At 41.7% G+C, this 16,692-nt stretch overlaps 1 long non-coding RNA gene across 2 annotated transcripts in view; it reads right to left on the reverse strand.

The window, feature by feature from the left end:
• The window catches only part of LOC122801759, a 243,627-nt gene that overhangs the window by 151,547 nt on the left and 75,388 nt on the right, over positions 1-16,692 (reverse strand). For both annotated transcript variants that reach the window (XR_006364795.1, XR_006364796.1), the window contains exon 2: positions 637-803. This is a non-coding gene — a long non-coding RNA (uncharacterized LOC122801759). The remainder of the gene's footprint in view (positions 1-636; positions 804-16,692) is intronic.

Consider the following 16,692-nt stretch of genomic DNA (forward strand, 5'->3'; position numbering starts at 1 on the left):
CATTCTGAGCAGCCAATGCCACTGTGACCTCATCATACCTGCACTCCTGTCCTTCATGCAGCACACCTAGCTGGTGTACAGCATGATCTGTGGCAAGGGCAAGTGCACAGATATCAGATCCATGATGTTGCTGGGTATGTTAATTTACCTGTAGAAGAAAGAGGACACCCACTGACATGTGCCCATATACACCAGCTACATGCCTATATCTTCTATGATGGGCCATTTTGATGTGTTTTGGGGAAGTGTCAACATCACCAGCAGACATAACATGGGGCTGTGGTCCACAGACCTCATCTGATCCACCATATGATGTCCCCTCATTGTCAGAATGGCTGGACAAGTTTTCCTCCACATCTGAGGTCACAGCCTCATCCACATGATCATCACCATCTTGGCCAGAATCTATCACCATGTCACTGTCTTGTGTGCTGGGGCCATGCTACAATAGTGAGACACATAAGGTCCCACATCATAATCACTGGATGGGTTAATGAAGGATAAAGGCAGTTAACTTGCTAAAAGAAGAGACAGATAATGCAGGTTAGCAAAATGTGCTTATATCACATGCTAAATATCATTAAAGACATATGCCACATATATGTCACTACAATGTTACAGATAACAATGACTTACCTGGATATCTTGTACATGTATGACCCATGGAACCAATATAGCAAGAGAGTAGAAAGTTATGTTACAAATGCAACATGCATAACATATGTGAGGAACAGAAGCATAACACATACATCTGATGTATTCCTGGGAAGCCAGCACCAGGGGTGAGGGATGAAATGCAACTTCTGTAGGGAAACAAAGGCATAAACACAGCATTCTTAATCACATCAAAGAGATCCAGCAGGTGCTTTAACAGTTTGGTGCAATACATGCTGTCACACATGAAATATAATAGTAATCCAGAAGCGTTGAAATAGTTGTAAGCCAAAGCTAAGAACTTTGTCTTGTTCAAAATTATAAAAACTCCTTAATGGCACCACCAGAACCAACAAAGGTCTGGGCCATGTTAAAAATCAATAAAACCAAATTTTTAGTACACCACAAAATACAGGCAATTAAGTGCTTTCATCCCATGCTTGTGCGTGTGTCAGGGACTTCCATCAGAGTTGCAAGAATCACCTCATACATTGTATTTAAATAAGTATCCAATTAAATCCATGAACCAAATGCTAGTTAATTACAAACATAGTAAAGACATAAGAAAAGTTAAAACAATTCTAAGGTAATAATTTATAACTAATAATTAAAAATCAGCTGTCCCTATGGTTTTTATTTGTTTTCACTTAATCTACCATTATACATTTAAATATATTTATACGTAATCTAAAATGCTAAAATACTAACTGAAATAAAAAAACATAATAGTGTACCATAATTAATGGTAATTAATTAATTAATTAATTAATTAATTAATTGATTGATGTTATACTATCATGATCTATTGAGTACACTCACAATAGACATCAAATCCTAAAGACCTGGGAGTTGGCATGCATTGAGTCCCAACTGCCACGTCAGTCCCTTTAATTCTAGTATATTTTCTTTTCTGGGTCACCTCCTCTTAAACTTCCTAAAACTCTATCAACCACAAAAAATTCAAAATTTCTTAATATTTGTACAGGTGGTTGAATGTTTGTAAAGGGCTTATTGGGATGATATTTGTTAATATTATATAAATGTTTCCTCATGTGGTCCCTCAATCTACGATTAGTTTTGCCGACATAAAATGCTGTGCAAGAACTACACATAGAAATATAGACTACATGGGTAGTATCACAATTAGATTTACCTGGACAAGTTAAACTATGGTAAACTCCTTCTGCTAATAAGTAGGGACCCTAGTGAATGATTCTTCAGTACTTTCATCTCCCACTTGTACTCATACAATGGATACGATTTATGAATAGTCCCTCAGTCTGATTCTCAGCCAAATTCTTTATGTTAGAACCCTCTCTAAAAAACAGACCTGACTGTTCGCCATTTTTTTTTGTATTTCTGGGGAACACCAAATTCTACGTTTTTGAAAACGTCAACATATTAAATAATTTCCTAACTAAAGGGCACTATAAAAGGTAAGATCTTGCCCCCAAATTCATCCTTATCAATATTAATTAAATTCCATTCAAAAGTATTACTTTGTTCAAATTCTAGTAATAGGGGTACAAATCTCATCTTCCTACCCATGAGTTCGTGCTGTTTAACTGAACTTAATAAATTCTCTGGGTATCCCCCATCTCTTAGCATACCTCACAAATTATGTATTTCTTTTTCAAATGTCTCCTCCCCCATTAATCAGTCTAGAAACTCAGATCATCTGGTCCTTGAGTATCCCTCTTTTTGATGAAAGGGATGACAACACTCAAAATGTAAATGTGAATCAGAAATGTATTTTTCAGTAGATTGTGGAAGCAAAACTTTCAAAATTCCAAATGGCAGAAGCATTCAAACACTCATGGAATTTGGTGTTCTTCAGAAATATAAAAGAAAAAATTGGTGAACAGCCAAATCTGGGTTTTGGCAAGGGCTCTAACATAAACAATTAGATTGAGAGTTAGACAGAGGGACTATAAATCATATCTATTGTATGAGTACAAGTGGGAGATGCAAGTACTACAGAATCATTCACGAGGGTCCCTACATATTAGCCAAATGATTTTGCTATAGTTTAACTTGTCCAGGTAAATGAGGTTTGGAAACAAAGTGATTTGTTGAGGGAAATTTTCGGGGTGAGGGTCAGGTAGGAATAGGAATGGGAGTTAAGATGGCAGTTTGTTTTGGGAATGGAAAGGTTAAATTGGGAAAGTAGGGGGTTGGGAGGAAATTAAGTATGTGCAAGGAGGGGCTTAACTGGTTTTATGTGGGTGTAACTGGGTAAGGGATCAGATTTTGGAGTGAACGTGCTACTGCAAGTATTACATCCATGACGAGCAGTAGGTACTGTGGTGCAGATAGGCCTTGGTTTAGATTTGGTTGGGAAGGTTAGATTAGCATGTTTTTTTTTCTTCTGTAGAAATTGTTTTATTGGGCTAACTCCTAAAATTCTAAAGACTGAAGTTTCTAAATAATCTTTCTAAGTTTGTAAGATCAATTGAAACTTGGTTCCTATTGTGATTTTTCATTGGTGGTGTACAGTTGCAGTTTTATTGTGAGTCATTTCAAGATGCAGGGTAAGGTGATTATTGTTGGCTGGTCATCTGTACTGTATGAATTAGTATTTTGGCAGTGTAGGTTTGCATTGGTGGTTGTGGCAAGCATGTCTGGGAGCATTAAAGATTCACTTCCTCACCCATAGCTTCTCGAGTGGTGTCCTTCTGTGGGGGAGAGATGTTTTTATTTTTCTTCTTTTTTGTTTGTCTTTGTTTTCCTTGGTGGCATGCAGTTTGTAAGAGCAGCAGTTTTCCCAAGCGATTTATGGGCAGGGAAGCAGCTGCAAGCAACAGTTCATGCTGTCCATGTGCAGCTGCGGCTGCAGCAACTTAACTGATGATTTGGGACAGAGTTTCATAGAATGGCCAGATTTTGTATTTTGTTAGGGATCTATTACAGTAGGACAGGTAAGTGGTTGTAAATCAGTTACTTCCACAAGCAAGAAGCAAGCATAAGAAGCTAGGTGATGCATGTAGGATAACTAAATAAAATGGGTTGTTGCAAGGATGTAGCCACAGTACTGCATGGATTTAGATAATTTAAATCAGTTTTAGCTTTATCGCTGTGCACTGTGCAATGTATCTTTCTATTTCCTTTGCTTCACTTCTATCAGTTCGCTCATTTGTATGTCTTTAAGAAATATAGTTAATCTCACCGGCTCTTTTTGACATCTGGTGGAACTAGAATATGCAAAATGCTTTCTGGTCTGTACCTCACGGAATTCATTGCTATTGGCAGGTCAACAAAGAATTAAGTCATTCAATAATGTCATATGTTTCAGGTCAGATTGCACCTCTTTTGGAGAAGCGTCTTTGCACAAAACCTCTTATTCTAGCCTCTTTCCAAGTTATGAGCAATTTAAATTTGTACTTATGGGTTTTAATAGGGGAGAGTGGTTGGTATGAATAGCAGATTCCCGGGGTGTTCATGGGCTGGGACACAGTTCACAGCAGGAGAAGCAGCCTCTAGTAATGGTTCTTTGCTTCACATGCACAGCTGTGGCTGAAGCCACTCAACGAGCTAGGTTAACATCTCTGTAATTAATAGTCCCCTGGATTTACTAATCTTCCATGCAGGACTAATCTAGTCCTGCACGGAAGCGGCAGTTTAGGAGGAGGATGGCAGCGCACCATGCATATTAATGAAGGCACACTGCCTGACCTCCTAATCCTACATGGAGTGTGGACGAGTGCAGGGGGTGTGTCTGAGAGCAGAGCTCTCAGAATAAACACACCCCTGCAAAGTAGAACAGCAGAAACTGTAATTAAATGAGAGAGACCACTCATAGGTGTCCACATATCCCCACCAACAGCCCCCATGTGTACAACAGGAACAGTACATATAAATAAAATGAAGAAACCCTTTTATATATATATTTTTTAAAACCCCGAGAACAGCTAACCGTAGGTGCGCAGGCTTTCCCATTAGCTACGGTTAAAGCAGTTTAAAAGGCTGAAGAGGATAACAAAGAAGATATAAGTAAATGAAGCAGCACAGCAATTCTATAGCGGTCAGAGCATCCGCCTAATGAGCAGGTATTCCTGGTTTGAGTCCCACTGCAGCACATTCCATTTTCTATGTGAAATCAGTATATGGACTTTTTTTACATGTTTTGCTGTATAACCTACTAAATAACATTTAAATGTGAACCAGAGTACTGCATTAAATGCACATGTGAAGTGTCAGTGTCATAATGAATAAGGCACTAGTAAGCAGGTTTAAGCACAAGTAAGCAGTAGTAAGCATATATCAGTACTAGTAAGCATGTGTAAGTGGTTTTGCGTGGGATAAGCATTGCCTACTCAGATTAAGCAAAGTAGAAGCTAATTGAGTGTGTAAGAAATTGTAACCAGAGGTTAGCAGTGTTTACTGTCGCACAAACCCATGCAAACACACGTACAACTGCTTTTAAGTGCCTTAATCACTCTGTACCCAATGGCTCATGTTCTGCCCAGCAACAAAGTAAAATGCCTCTGCAAGGCTCGAACTCAGGACCCTGTACACTATAGTCACAGTAGTCAACCACTAAGCCATCATAGCAATACAGATGAATGAGGTATCAGCAAACTAATTTTCACCACAGGAAAATCAAACTAAACATGTGAACTGAATCTATGTGCAGTGTGAAGTGGCATAACCTGCTACATAACATAAATATGTGAACTGGAGTACTGCAGTAAGCATAGATGTGAGGTGTTATTGTAATAAAGTGTAGAAGTCCCCAGGTCCCCATACAGTGTATGTACAAATGAATCACGGATAACAGACACATATATAACCTGTAATGAAGAATAAATCACTGCCAAAAGGCAAATATAGTGCAAATTAACTGTTAAGCAATGATAACCGCAGCACAGCTCAACTTAGTAAGAGTAAGCAATGTGTAGGGGAGCCAATCCAATCTGCCTAGCGGTATAGCCCTTTAAGCACTGCCAACCTTAGGTAAGCAGGTGTGCCCATAGCTTAGCCTTTTCAAACCCGGCCAGTCACAGAAAAGTTCCAGTAATTGCCTGTGTTTAAACCACACAGGCGGGAATACATTCTATAACTGGTTGTAGCTTCCTGCTGCAGGCAGAATGGCTAGTGTGGGTGAAGGCACTCATTTTAGAGTGCAGCGCTGGGGTATCCAGGAGTCAAACATCATGGTATGGCTCCTGGTTAAACACCATGAGGAGAGACTACTGCAGGGCCAGTACCAGGGCTCGCAGTATAAAATGGAGGCCTCGGACAGTCTCGCTCTTGACCTCATCAGTGCCACAGGTATCCCCCAGTCTGGTGAGCAGGTCAGGCACCACCATGCTGACCTTAAGTGGTGGGGGTGTACTGGAACAGTGGATCCAGGAGTATGGGCAGATGGCTAATGCCCCAGTACTGAGTAAGTATTCATTCCACTAAGTAGTTAAGAATTGCCTAGCTTGTGTACACTATGGATAGGTATGGCTAAATATCACTGTATTCCTCTGACAGCTTCAGATGATTGGGCTGTGAACCAGCAAGCCCATGATGCTAGGTTGCAAAGGCTGCATTGCGAGGCAGGTTAGTAATTAGTCTGCATGTACTGTCATAAGAAATAAATATAAGAGCCTCAGAAAATGTTGTACCAGTAGAAATAATTGTGTAATAGTCTGTGAATAAAGGTATAACCCCCTGGAGTGCTTCTGTTTATTCTTCTGTCATATGTTGGCGAACTGTTGCATCCTATAAATAGTACTGTAGTATTTTAAGCAGTGTCACCCACACTGTGATACGCAGATAACATATGTGTATGAAGTCCTGCATAACGATGTTGGAAATGCCAAGAGGTCAGTCATATTGTACAAGTGAGGGAGACTTAGAAAGAAAACAGTAGACAGCTTTACATCAATCCCCTGATAGCACAGTGTACTGTGATGTTAGCTATAATTTTTGTTGTCACACACAGCAGTGGTTCGATTCCTGGGAGTTGAATGCATAATCATACCCCACAACTGTACAGATTTTGTAACAATGTACAGATAAGAAGCTGTATGCATAATTACACCCAACTGTACAGAATTTGCTAGAATGTTCAAATTGAAAGTTGTATGCATATTCATACCCCACAACTGTTCCAATCTGGCCAGCATGTCCAGATAAATGGCCCATATCACCACCCTGGTACCCCATTCCCTGAAAAATCAGTGTGATTATCCAAGAAATGTAGGCAGCCGTTAATGACATATAACTGATAGTCAAATGTATACATAGTCATAGAATGTATATGAAAACAAACCTGTCATTCTAGCACCTCACCCAAAGTGTATGACAGCAATTCTCAACATATGTTGCATTAACACCTGCATCTTGTCATGCCTGTATGTAAGACACAGGTTACGTATATAATCATCTATAAACATACCAGTGTACAATATAAGGCCATTGGGTAGTGTAATAATAGGGTCTATATCAGCATATTGAATGCTGAAAATGCCGAATGCAATTTAATCGAACTGAAATGTTCGAAATCTCAAAAGAGTGAACTGACGGAACATCGATTTCTTTCCCAGGGAAAGAAATCGGTGTACCGGGCAAAAAAAATGCAATACTTTAAACACTGACAGAAGTGGGGGGCTGTGCACCCCACACCCACCTACTTAAATATACCAACTCCTTGACTGCACCACAGTGGAGGAAATAGCAAACTCCGATGATGGCCTACCGATTTCTTTCCCTGGGAAAGAAATCGATATTCCATCAGTTCGCTCTTCTGGGATTTCGAACATTTCAGTTTGATTAAATTAAATTTGGCGTTTTCAACATTTGAAATGCTGATAGGAACCCTAATAATACATGTAAGGAAAAGATCACTACAGTGACTAAGAATGTTGTGAAAAACTACAAGGATATATTAGTTGTTAATTGAACTCTCTCTCTCACCCCTATCATATGTGCAAAATAACCCAATGACACTCCTCAACTGGTATGTGTACACTCCAAACTTTTGTTGGGACATATGTCCTAATGGTTTATAAATATTCACATTTGTTTCTATGCATGTGCCATGTTAAAATACACCCATACTGATGGCCTGTTTCTATCAATGAAACCTGCATGCTCTTGCAATGGCCACTGTTGTTCCATATATGCATGTGTACTGCTTGCTCTGCAACTGTGTTAAATCTGGTGTTTTGGGTTAATGGGAATACCTATGCATGCTGTTATAACTAATCCTGAATGCTGTTGACTGTTACTAACCCATATCTGTCATAAACCTGCTACAACATAGCTTGTATGGGAAGGCCGGTCCCAGCGGACCCATATGTCCCACCTCAGCTGGCCATGGCACCGGGCACCAACACATCTGGAGCCCAACCTGGGACCTCCTCCTCCATGTGCTCTGCCCCAACTTCGGGTGGAATCGCTGAAGGGGATGGGGTGTGCCCCCCCTCGAAGTGGGCACAGAGGGGAACCTGTCACCCGTCAACATGTCTGGGCCATGGTGCGTAGGGAGTTTTGAGACCAGCTACGCCAGCTCGAGGGCCAAGTGGTGCAATTAAAGGGTGAGCCTGCCCCTCCTACAAAGCCCCCAGCACAGCCACCTTTGGGGCCGTGAAGGTGCAGTGGTGACTGCCCATGGTTGGGGACCTCAGTCCCACTGTTTCCAGTTGGGGGCTCATGGTCTTGCGACTTCCAAACACCCCTCCCTGTCCAAGGTGTTTACCCCCCCACGTGTCATATACCGCCCATGTATGCATCTTGTTTATCTTGTCTGTTAACCTACCCAACCTACCTCCCCATATATACCTACTAATCCTCCCCACCATCAAACTCTCACCTGAAAAAAAAAAGGGCAATTTGTTCCCATAAAAAATCTCGCCCCATACATAGCTGTCCATTTTGCACACGTATCCACTGGACACATGTAATCTGGTCTAACTGGTATCACAATGAATATATGTTGTCCTCACTCCTCTCCCAGGCATTTGAGGGTCCAAATGTACCTCCAAATTCAGTGTATATGCACAGCTGTTGCTGTAGAAGAAATGGGCAGCTATAGACCTTTCCTATACCCTTCCTGCACATGCGTAACTATTTTCCCTACTGTCTTTCCTCTTTGAGCCCCTTTTTTCACCACTTTCCTATCAACCCCTTTTTCTTTTCTTTTAAAGAAATTAGCGCAGGGGTAAGCGTCAGTAAGCACTTTTAAGCAGCAGTAAGTGGGTTTGCATGGGTTTGCACAGGGATAAGCTATGCCTACATAGGTTGAACAATTCCAAAGCTAACTGAGTGTAAGAAAACATAAGCGGAGATTAGCAGTGCTTACCATCACGCAAACCCACTTACAACTGCTTAAAAGTGTCTTAATCACTCTGTATCTAATGGCCCTTGTTCTGCCCAGCAACAAAATAAACTGCCTTGGCAAGGCTCGAACCCAGGACCTTGCACTCCATACACAAAGTGATTTACCAGTAAACCATGGCAGATATACATAACCTGATGTTTTCAAAAACATATCATCCAGCACAATCAGTCAACAGTACAGGAAATGTATTAATATCATACCACACAACCTGTTAATGCAAGAAGTCTGGACAAAGTATGCCACACTGTGGGTACAAATAGGGATATATGTGAACCAATGTGCTAATACACCTAACATGTTGCTAGTTACACAGTTATATGTATTAGAACACATATGTAGAAGGAGATGAAGTCTGAAACACAAACGTGTCGGCACTAGTTACTGACTTCAATGCTGCGATCATCCATGTCAATTGCCAAGAGAATGAGGTACAGGCCAAAATATGAGCCGAACATGCATGGACATATGGACAGATATATATCTGTAAATGTAGACAGATAGACAGCTATATGTATGTATGTATGTATATATATATATATATATATATATATATATATATATATATATATGACTCACAAATAATCATATAACATCAATTGTATATAGATACATACATATGTTCATATGTATGTATATATATATATATATATATATATATATATATATATATATATATATATATATATATATATATATATATATATATATATATATATATATATATATATGTATATAGATATAGCTATATTAGATATATATATAGGTACATACACATATACACAGACAAAAGGTATTAGTAACCATACATATATAGAAGTAATGTGGAAGAACTGGGTGCAAAGTATATCCCTCAGCCACAAGCCCTTTAACTGCTACCTGTGAAATGTGCAGTGTGGCAATCATTCCCACAAATTAGAATACTGACATTAAACATATACGCACCCACAATTCAAAGGACATGACACGACACACAAGTATGCATGCAGAGATAACTTTTTTTGTGTATTATACAATAATGTATGCCAGTACTTACACCACATAAGGTTTGAAATATGTAATCAGTGTTGAATGCAAGGCCCACACAAAACAGTATATGCAAGCAATGTGGCTATATACCATACTATGCTATCCAGGTCAAGGCCTTCAATTAGTACAACAGTAGACACAGGATTTACCTTCAAGATACGTAACAATCAACAATTACAGATGTAGTTCAGTAGCCTCCAATTACACCCTGTAGTCAAGCCCTAGGGGGAAAAGTAGCACTTGTGTTAATGTCACAGTATCTTGTACATAACATTGCTTAACCTAACATCTCACTATCACACTGAATGACCCTCGTCTTAACAGTTATATCCCTGAAAAAGTATCACAACCTAGGTTAATGGCATTGAACCCTTCCCCCCATAAAAGGATGTACAAGGGCAAGGAACATTGTGTACCACACACATACCTCAGGAATGTACAAGGGCACATATGTGTTCTCCAGCTGTTGCCCCTATATATATGGACTTGGCCCAACAGTTCGTGTGGGAGTCCATGACATGACTGGGATGATAGCAGTAATGCTAGCAGTAAATAATGACAGGCCATTACCTAACAACCCCTTTCTGTTTCACAGCAGGAAAAAGACTGGCATAAATGTGGAGTTCAGAGGCAGGAACATAGGGCCATATTTGCATTATTGCTGTTACACACCCTGGAATATGCTGGTATTACAGGATTTGTTGCAGCATACCCTTATGCAGGAATACAACATTGAAATACAAATGGATGTAGCCATGTACTGATAGCACTCAACAGATAGAATGCCACTGATATATCTGGGACAATACCTGTGTGGTGCACAGACAAAACCTAACAGCCAATCCCCCTGGTATCATATGGATAGGCCCACAGTGGATAGCTATGCAGATAGACAACATTCCATGCAAACGTACCATGTACACAGAAACCCTATAAGACCAGCAAGATACAATGCACACAACACTACTCACTCTGTCTGTAGGTCTGGAACCTTATCCAAATGTGTATTTGGCCTGAGTCTGCAGGTTCTACTGTAAGAGGTATTGCTACCTGCTGTCTGTAACACTGATGTCCACACACAGGAATGATGTCATCCATACTGGAAAGGTGAAGGCACAACATCCACAGAAGTCAGCAATTTAAAGTACAGGGTTGCCATGACAGTGGTTATCTGAGGTACTATACAGCAGGCTGCATGCAATTAGCAACTGGTGGACACTGACTGGTGCAGAGGCCATCACCTGATCATGTGCAATACCAACAAAAGCATGCTGCACTCTATTCAAACCAGCTCAATCACTCTACTGGAGAGAGAGAGAGAGAGAAAGAAAATAAAATAACTTTAATAAAAGTAACAAAGCTCAGGGTTGTGTTACAGTGGAAAAAACATAAACGGTATGTGAAACAGATATGTATTTATTTTCAGGTAGTATATGGCATAGAATAATAGGATGTATAATGTGAAATGATTTATATGTGCCATCAGTACTTGTTCCTGTAATGATGTTCTGCTCAACAGCTGCTCTGGACAACAGTGTCAATCTCTGTGGGCAGTGGGACATACCTGGCACCTGTGCAGACCAGCAATGAATGGCAAAGATGTGACCCATGATATCTGTGTTCTGTACATTACTGTAGCCAATGGCTGGTGGTGGTATTAATACTGCCATGATAGACACATGGGTGTGAGACCACACCACCTGCAGGACAGTCATGTTAAAGTATAGCATAGCATGCCATAGCAGTATAATATGCTTATCTAAAATCTGTCACCATATATACCCCCCTAATTTTAGTCTGTGTTCACATGTGTCATCTGTTTGTGTTGTAGCAAGGCAGAACAGTTCAGCTGTGAAGTAAAGAGTGTTACAAGAGTGTGGACCAGATGTTTGCATGCGCCCCACATACAGATACATATACGTGTGATACATATTCACAGCTGTGTATATCTACAGAACCTCGGACAGTTATACATACATATATATATATATATATATATATATATATATATATAAACAACACATAATGATATCTACACATATATGCATATGTATATATATATATATATATATATATATATATATATATATATATATATATATATATATATATATATATATATATATATATATATATGTGTGTGTGTGTGTGTGTGTATACATACATATATATATATATATATATATATATATACATACAAACAGACACATACACACATATACATAATACTGACATGTATACACACACACACACACACACGCACACACACACATATATATATATATATATATATATATATGTTAATACATGTCCCCTGTCATGACATGTGTGAGAGAACATCACACATCAATAAACAACATATCTACACACCAGTACATGGCTGCAAAATGGAGTGTGGAGTGTGGTGTGTAACCCATGTTAAGAACACATCACAATTGTTTGAGAAGGTGGGATATATATGTTGGTGAAGGGTTTTAAGCACATATTGGTATGTAGGCTTGTTTGGGTGACAAACAAGACAGCATACAGGGCTGGTATATGACACATGTGGTGGTTAAACACTGTGGATGGGTAGATCCATTTGGAATGTAGAGGCCATTGAGCCCCCATATGGGAACATGACCAGAACATGTCCTACAGCATGCATAGATAACCCCAATAACACACAATGGCAGATGTATAGCAATCACATAGCAAGAATGCCACATACATATGCGGAAACATAGTGGCAGTGACAATGGCATGCAGGTGAAATACTCTGTAAAAGCCCAGCAACTCCAGTGTCCCCACAGAGAGCATGTCCATACACACATAGCAGAAAGTGTTGTACAATACAATATATGTCCCAATGGTAGATAAACTGGAGACATACCACTTGTGTTGTGTGAACATTAACATGGAGCTGTGATATGGTGGCAGGATAATATGTGTATTGTATTATGGTAAACGTGCCATATGAGTTGCTCAGACATATTTCCATCTTTATGTCTTTTAGGGAGTATTGCGCACCCGAGGAATCCCACTTACAGTGCCACTGAGGATGACATAATATTCGCCAGCATCATCCAGAACTACCAGCTGCTGTTCTCAAGGACTAGCCAGGACCAGCATGAGTGGACCGCCATGTGGAACGATGTGCTCCGCAGGGTGAATGAGGTAGGGATGCACAGCCGTATGTATGAGCAGATCTGCCATCATTGTAGTGACCTGCTCCTCCATGTACGTCGCCATGCTGCTGCTGTGCGGGGTGACTACCTTGCAATGGGGGGGGGGCATAACATCCACCCCACCTCACCAGAGTGGAGGAGCTGCTCATAAGCCTGGTAGCACCTGCCTGCCCATAAAAGCTACAGACATATACAGTCATGGAAGTGGGCGCTACCCACACACCAAACATGGAGCATGCAGGTAAGTTTCCAGGGCATATCAGTAGACCACTGTTGTGTATGCATCTGTACAGGTAGAGCATGCATATGTGAGATGTGGAGTCTGCTGCTGTGTAGTACTGATAAGCAGTTATGCCTAATATGTAGTACTTTGCACTTTAGCTGTTGTTTAACTGTAATATTGCAGCCACCCTGTAGCAATGTCACAGCTGTGGCCACTAACATCAACTATATCTCATCTCAATGTAGGTACCTCTGGGATACCAGCAAGGCAGTGGCCGGATGCCGGTGCGTATGGTTTAAAGTTATGATTGGCAATTCACTGTTCATGTCATAGCTAAGGTGTAGGCCATGCACACATCTAACACACCTACCCATAATGCATGCTGTACATGTTCACTGACAGAGCACACACCTCACTAATGGGATTATCAGCCTCAAACACATGCAATACACAGACCATCTCAGACAACTGTGGCTACACTCCAGTGCACATTGCCCAGGCACAGCTGACATCTGCCTAACATACACAGCTATGTCATACACAGAGCAGTTGAACATGCTACACATAAAGAAATCCCACTCCCTCTGCAAACACACGCTCCAGGGTCCTACACCTCATCAACACATTACACAGAACATACTGGAAAGATAGGACCCTGTCCTGGGGAATTCAAACACTCTGGAATAGACTACCCATTCGTGTCAGGCAATGCTACTCATTGGCCCTCTTTACAAAAACATTTGACAACTGGATGGAAAATGGGGAATTCACCCTGGGTAGTATGTCTGTGCCATAGCCTGACAGGGGCATAGGGGAATAACATTATTGGGTGGTGGATGGCTGTGAACCCCTGTGACTAGGCTTATGTAGGCACCATGACCAATAGACCAGTATTCACCTATGAACCTATGTGTACCACAGGCAACATCAGCCAGGGCTAAATACAGATATGACTTGCATAATGGTGGGACATTGCCAAAGCCATGTGTTGCAATATGATCTATGTACCAGCATCATGTTGGAGAAGTCCAGGAAGTTGCAGTTATGATGCATGTGCTGCACAATCCACACCTCACCCAAACCCAGGGATGACATCCCATCTGTACAATGCTTGTGCCACTGTACAGCTGCATGTTTGCCCTGCATTGGCAGGGAATATGCCAGTACACATGGTGTTCCTAGTTTGGGATACTGCGATATTACACAGGTGTAGACCACAGATGTCAAGCATTTGCAATGTAGCAGGAGATGGTGAGGGTGTGTCATCCTGAAACACAGTGCACTGGAAGGGAGAGACAAACCCACTGAGAATGGCTCTGTCTGCACACAGTCAAGGTCAGAAAGTGTGGCAGACATAACCCTGACTCCACAACACTAGTGATGGTACTGTTTGACCTCCAAGGGCTGTGCACATGTTTAGCATGCAAACCTGCAAGTTTGGGGAACATTTGCAGGCCTGACTGACCAACTACTGACTCATGATGATGACCCATGCTAGTATACCCCTGCCAGGTATAGTGACCGCAGTAGTACACACAGCAGTTATTGCTACACACCATCATATGTGTGTGCACACATATGCACCCACAAACGGTATGCATCCCAACCAGCATCTGCACAACTGACACCTATGGCCTGTAATGCAATTGACTGTGTAGGTCATTTGTCACATATCAGGTATGTGTAGTGTTGCCATATGCAGTAGTGTTGCACCATGGCATATCATGGAAGAGAGAGACATGTCAATAATGGTCTCTACACTCATCATAGGTACAGTACGTTGTGTCTGTGGTTGGTCTAATGATATTCTATCACTCATACATGCACCAGTGATGATGACATCTGTGAATACACATCAGGCATTCACTTAACACTTGTCCACATATAATCTAGAAACACACAGAGGCTATGAGCAGCAGAGGAAACATAACTGACACAATGGTGTGTACACCTGCGAGGTATGGTGCACAGTACATACCAGGGTGCTGAACAGATGCACATCAATGCTGTGGACATGGATGCAGTGTGTTCCAGGGGGAGGGACATCAACTACTAACAGAAGCCATGCATCACAGCCATGTATAATGTTGGTAACAGGGATTGACTACAGTTGCACTGCATGCTGTTGAGCACCACATGCCCTGCATGCTGACATGTGTGTAATTACAAGTTTGTGTGTGATGCTGTACTGCACCATCACCTGCTATTGTGTGTGTTATGGGGGTGCTGGAGCTGTCTGTAGGTACTGTCTGGTGGAGAGTATGGGTTGTCATGTATGTTGACTGCATGTCTGTATGTCTGTGTGTGTGGCCATGTCTGCACATGTGTGTGTGTGTGTGTGTGTGTGTGTGTGTGTGTGTGTGTGTGTGTGTGTGTGTGTGTACTGTTTAGCGGTGATGTACAGGTCTTACCGTCTGTTCCCTGTTTTCCCCTCACAGGTGGCGAGGTGGGGCTGGGTCCCTCCCGCAGGGAATTTGATGTCACTGATACAGACAGTGACCATGAGGATAGGTGCAGTGAGGCACAGGCAGGGTCATCAGGGGCTGCCGCTGGGCCACCAATTCACATCGCACAAGTATTCCCCCATCCATGCACACAGTCACACTGCCTCTACATACCTCATCACATTGGCCTTAGCTGAGGGACATTCTATAGTTAATATTGGCCAGGACAGTGTGGTATCTATGGCATGTGTGTCAGGACATAGCAGCCATAGCAAGATGTCCGGTGGGGTACCACATAGGCAGATGTTCAGGGGTGCTCATCAGAGCACTGCTGATCTTCTTGAGCCTGGCAGACATGTCACATCTATATCAACTACACGCATGTTCCAGACTGTCATGGAGGCACAGGCATGAATGGAACGGTACACCAGACAGGGTCTAAGGCGCAGAGGACTCTTTACACCTCTGTAACTGACAGCATCCGTGACCTAGCAGGTGCCATTCATAATTACACCGAGGTCATGGACAGACGGTGGGGTGAGACATTGGATCTCATCCACAGTGTCATGTCTATGTGTCAGGACAGTGCAGGATGGTTGTAATGGCCACGTGGACATATGCTAGCAACACCAACAGCTGGAGGTCGGCATGGATATCCCAGCAGTCACAGCCTCTCCCATAGTGGCAGTACCAGCCCCAGCACTGTTGGGGGATGCTGTCAATAGACCGTCATAGCAGACCAAGTGCATGTGGCCCTGGCCAGACCCAGGAGGGACTTGGATCCAGTGGACATCTGTCAACGTCTGGGTCCCGTGTCCATGGACGGAGATGGTGAATTGCAAACCC

The sequence above is a fragment of the Protopterus annectens genome, chromosome 5.part0, assembly GCF_019279795.1.
Source record: "Protopterus annectens isolate FY-2018-M chromosome 5.part0, PAN1.0, whole genome shotgun sequence".
Classification (NCBI taxonomy): domain Eukaryota; kingdom Metazoa; phylum Chordata; order Ceratodontiformes; family Protopteridae; genus Protopterus; species Protopterus annectens.